This window comes from Phalaenopsis equestris, unplaced genomic scaffold (genome assembly GCF_001263595.1).
Source record: "Phalaenopsis equestris unplaced genomic scaffold, ASM126359v1 Scaffold219868, whole genome shotgun sequence".
Classification (NCBI taxonomy): Eukaryota; Viridiplantae; Streptophyta; class Magnoliopsida; order Asparagales; family Orchidaceae; genus Phalaenopsis; species Phalaenopsis equestris.
Genome location: NW_018238194.1, coordinates 268,361 through 274,095, shown reverse-complemented (window position 1 = coordinate 274,095; position 5,735 = coordinate 268,361).

Below are 5,735 nucleotides of genomic sequence, written 5' to 3'. Positions count from 1 at the left end.
ATCATGATGGTCTATATGTGGGGGAATGCAGTCACCTTCATCGTATATATTGATGATACGACTGTTGGGAATATAGTCAGCTGAAAGAATGCTCCATTAGACCATTCTTGTGATCATCCATTTTCTCATGGGAGGTAGCGAGTCCACCTCATTGTATCTCAAAATCTCTTGGGAATTTCCTTGTCTGTCCTGGGCCAAATTATAACAACAACCACATTGTAAACAACCACATTGTATGGTAATTCACATTGTATGGTAATTCTGCCTTTTCCATGCATCCATTTTTGTGGCTCAGAATAGGTTCTTTCCATTAGAAGGCCTGATCGACTCCTATCTCTTAGATCAACAATGCAGTCGAGAATACTTCTTTCATTGCTTTTGGAGAAGACTCTGCTATACAGTTCCAAGCCTTCCAGTATATTAATGAACCTTCCTTGAACATCTTCATAGGATTCAAATTCCCTATTGTTCACTTTACTAATTTTGTAGTATTCTGTTGTGGTGATGATCAGTGGCTCTCGAGGATGCTCCCTCATTTCATTATCAGCATGAATCCAGGCTGGTGATGTCTCTATCTCCAGCGAGATATAGGGCGCTGTCGGCGGGCTCTATTAAATTTGTCCAAATCTCATATTTTTGCGATTTTGATCAATTCTAAGCCTAAACGACATCCGTTTAATCTTTATAAACATAATTTTAAATAGTTAAATGATGTACTTAACACACACAGACTTTTGCAAAACAAAACATCACATTTATATATAAATTCCAAGAGATACAATAAAAGTTACATAACACACCTTATCTCACCCTCCCTCCCTCTCACATATCTTTCCTCTCTCTTTCTCTCTCACTTGCTCTCTCTCTCTCTCTCTCTTTTCTTACTCTAACATACTCTCTCTTATATTTCACTCATGATGGTCTGTATGAACTTTCTTTTATATATGAAATTTGTGTTTTGTTATTTCTTTCCCATGAAGTCTGAGTAGTTCCCTCTATCTTTCTCCCTACTCTGAGATATGGTGAAATGAAGAGATAATATGGATGTGCCAACATTAAAATTTAAAATAAATTATGATGATTTTTAAACTTCAAACTTAATTTACCTTTTGATATGGCCAATTGAATTGTTAAAATGTGTTGTGAAACATATGATCTGAGAAATGGAGTATGAGTTCTACAACAGAGTGAGGATCACACTTGATTCCATGGAGGAGAACATCATTCATGGAATTAAGTGCAAATAAATAGGAAAATATTCTTTAGTGAGTGTAGAATTGGAGAACCTTTAGGGTGACAGACTAAAATCTTCAATTCAGCCTTATTGTTTAAAAACATAAGCGAGAGCTAGCCTTCAGGTGAAGGGAAGTGGGTGCTCAGGAGTGGGAGCCAGTATCCTCCTAGCCTAGCCATAGATTTAGGGACTAAATACTGAGATTAGCCAATGATTTTCTATGCACTGTATCAGGGTAGAGAATTAAAATTGCTCTTATTTAGCACAATACATATTATGACATTTATCTCATCTCATTTTACCATAGCTTCATTGTAGTGGGAAGGATGCTTTTTCACATAAAAATATTCGTTACATAAACATAGTTAATAGATTAGTATTTAATATTTTAAACTTTGCATTTTTGATATGATAATAGTTTAGAAATTTAATTTTGATTACATCTCAACAATTGAAATTAGTGACAGTGATTTCAATTTACTTTATGTGAATTTCCTAGCAAATTAATTATTTCCAATTTGAACCTTCCCCGTGAGATTGATATTGGGGGCTTAAAAAGAATGTTCATTATTATTTGATAACGATATGTATACTTGCATAGAATCTGAATATTAATTGATTATATTTATTTAAATTTTACACAATCTATCGCAACGAAAAAATCAGATCAACCCACTAGTTGTAGGCTAAGGTCTAGCCAAGACCAGTACATGAAGGACCCAAAGTAGAGGATTCCATTGGTCTATAGCTCAAATAGGGTGGTTGGCTCTCCTAGTTTACCTAAATGCCCAACCTAAGCTTGTACCCCCCCAAATCTACCAAAATTACCAAAATACCCTTAATGGCCCACCAAAATACCCTTAATACCAAAATACCCTTAATGGCCCAAATTTTCCCAAAACCCTCAAAATCATTTTAAATGTCCCCAAAATCAATTTGAACCCTTCAATTGAACTCAATTTGACCAATTTAATCACTTTAACTATAACACCCAAATTGTCCCTAAAGGCACAATTTCTCAAAATTCACCCCAAATGTCCCATAATTTCACCCCAATTTTCCTTAATTTCAATTATAATCTCAAATTCATCATTCTTATGATTATTTCAAACCAAATCCAAGTCCAATTGACCCACATTTGAGTCCAATTTTAACCCAAAACAAAAAGATCCAATTTAGCCCAAAATCAAAATCCTACTAAATTGAACCCCCCAAATCTTTCCAATTACCCCAATTATGCATCCTAAACTCTTTGAAACATATCTACACATCAAATTGAGGCCTCAATTGACCTTTCTTGAGCCTCAACTTTACTCAATTTCAACCCAAATCTAGAATCACCAAATTTGCCCAAATTTAGCCATGTGCCCAAATTCTACCAAATTGAATGCCCTAACCCAAAAAATTGACACCCACTAGATGTTGAGAATTCTTCATGAAAGTCCCCTAGACAATTTTGAGCCATCCATTAGGACCTAGATCAATCCTAGCCCAACCTAAGTGCAAGTCTAACCCAACATACCTAAATTCATCAAATGTTCAAATTCCATCAAATTGACCCTCCAAATCAACTTAAAATTACTCCAAATATTTTATAATTTTTTTTGTGACAATTATCCACACCGAATTTCTCAATCAATTGAGTCCAATATCATGGCTAGCCCAAACCTAACATTAAGAAAATTTGACCCAAATTGAACCCCTTCACCAAAATTGACTTAGCTATACCAAAGTGACCAAATTAATGTCACCACAACCACTATTTGGACTTTATTGACCAGCGTAAACCCACCTAAACCACCTAGGTGAGCTATGGATCGATTGTCCCTTGATTTAAGGGATTTTAACCATATTTAGCCTTATTTTGAAAATACTTTGCCGACATCACTTGCAATTAGGAGTAAATCATAATTAACCCTCCCTTGACCTCCTTGAGGCAAGAAGTCACCATACCCTGGCTAGCCACCACCTCACTCGCCAAAAACAGCCAGCCCAAAGGTGCCCCCATTGGCCAAAGCCCAAAATTAAACCTCCCGAAGCTGACCAAGTCTAATTTGTCACTATAGCTCTTCATCCTACCACCTAAGCATTGTCTTGCACCCATTGTCAAGCCCAGAGCTCCGACAGGTAGCCATGGCTATAAGTTAACCCCTTCATGACCAAGAAAGAGTGAGCCAAAATCCTTCGGGAAACTCTGCCAAAATCTCATCAGAGCCTCTCCAAACCATCCTAGGTGCAATCCCCCTGCCCGCAGCTACTCACAACCAACAATTAGGGTCAATTTCATCACTAAAATTTGCCCTAAAGCTATTATAGATTTATCCACTCCACCACAATGCACCAAATTCAATTGAACTTGCACACGCCATCCACAGAGTGAGAGAATTTGATTCCACACTAAAGCTCCATCACAAAGATCCCCTAACATAGCTCTATACCAACACCTGAAATCTAATTTGATTGAAATCATATCTCGGTAGTTCACCAGGGCCTAGGACTTCATCTGAAGGTTCCTTGGATCCAATCAAAGCTACCACAACCATCTTATTGAGGCCTCCCCTCTCAGACAAATATACTGAGCCTCAACCTTAATCCGAGATCATTTTGATTCTTCATGTGTAATGGCTTGATTTCATGCTTGATTAAACCATATAGATATACTCGTCTTGAGTAGATGAAGGTTTAGAAACAAACCCCATGTGATTTGGTTGAGTCTAAATAAAGAACTTAAGGTTTTAATGTGAATGGTTTTCAGGTTAAGTCATTTGGGTACGATAACGAGGAGTCTTCTGAACTCGTGTTTATTTGATAGATGGAGGAGAACAAGCCGCACAAAGATATGATGCATAAAGCATGGGCTGCATGATAGCTAAGGTGGATGGCACTGTCAAATGGTGGAGCTCCACGTGTGAGTTCAAAACTGCTGTAGGATGAGTTGGCGCTGAGTGTTTAAGTAGAAAAATATGGATTTTTTTTGGATTTATTTAAATTCCTTAACTTCAAAAATTTATATCTTTCTCTAGAAAAATGACAAAAAATAAAAGAAAAATACCCTCTTGCTTAGTGAACAGAGGAGAATAATGTGGACTAAAATAATGTGGACTAAAAATAAAATTAATGTGGACTAAAAATAAAATTTATTTTCTTACTCACTGATTTTTAATGAATTAAATACTCTTTGGAGTAGTTTAATTCATTATGCTCAAGCAAAGCTCACCATGTCTTGATATTCTTAAGGTTGATTCCTTATGCTAGGGGGGATATTCTTTGATTTTTCCAAGGTCAAAGAGTCTCTAGGCTTCAAACCATAATTTTCAAACTAAGGTGGCTATTTTGGCATATTTTAATTATATAAATTAAAATATTACTTTAAAAATTATGTGATTAATTTTATTAGGTTTCTTGTGGTCAGAGAAACTTAGGAAAAAATATATGATGATTTGAATCATTTTGTACATTTTTGTAGTTAATTAAATTCATAAATCTTTCTTTAATTTGTGTAAATTAGATACTAATAAAAATTTGACAAAATCAATTCCACAATGTGTATAAAAGTCATGTATACTGACTGTAAAAATTTAAAAATTATTTGTTTAAGTTTGAGTATTATAGCTGATATTTCAAGAAATATTGTATTTTTATATAAAAAAACTATATTAAACTAAATATATTTGGGAAAATTATGAAAAGTAGTTTTCTGAGTTCCTTGTAACCAAGAGCACTTAGGAAAAAGTAAACTTATTTTTGAGAAATTACTTGATTTTCTAGCTTTATTTTGAATTTAAAATAATTAAAAATCCCAAAAATACCAAAATAATTTAAAATGTGCTAAATGGTCTCCTATCACTATGGACTCATTAAAATATTTTTCCTAACTTTTCCTTGTCAAAAATAAATTTTAAAACCCTAAAAATACATTTTTTCTTTATTTTTCTCATTAAAATAATTATAATAAATAAATTGGAAAACATAAAAATACAAAATTTGGTTCTCTGAGTCTTTTGAGCTTAGAGAAGTTTAATAAGAAAATAAAAAATGATTTTTGTAATTAAAACATTATTTTTAATTAATTAAATCATGGAAATTTGTTAATAATCAAATGATAATAAAAATAATTTAATTCAAAAAAAATCATGAAATTTTGTCTCAGTGTTTCTCTGACTTAAGGGGACCTCTAGTAATTTTCTCATTAATAAAAAAAAATTATTTTTGATAGTTAAGTAAAATCAACTTTGAAAATACTAGTTTCTAAATTTAAATAATTATTTAAATTAAATTAAATTTTAAAAACCCAATTTTTCTCCTCTAATGTTTTAGTTGACCCATGGATATGACACTCAAAAAATTTTTAAAGTCATTTGAATTTTGATTAATGAGTTTTGAGGTGGAGAGCCCCAAAGGGAGAAGGGTATCTATAGATTTTGATGCCTTAATCAAAATTTCAGATTAATTAAAGGGAAATGGGTAATTTTGGCTCTAATGAACATGTTTAGATGATTGA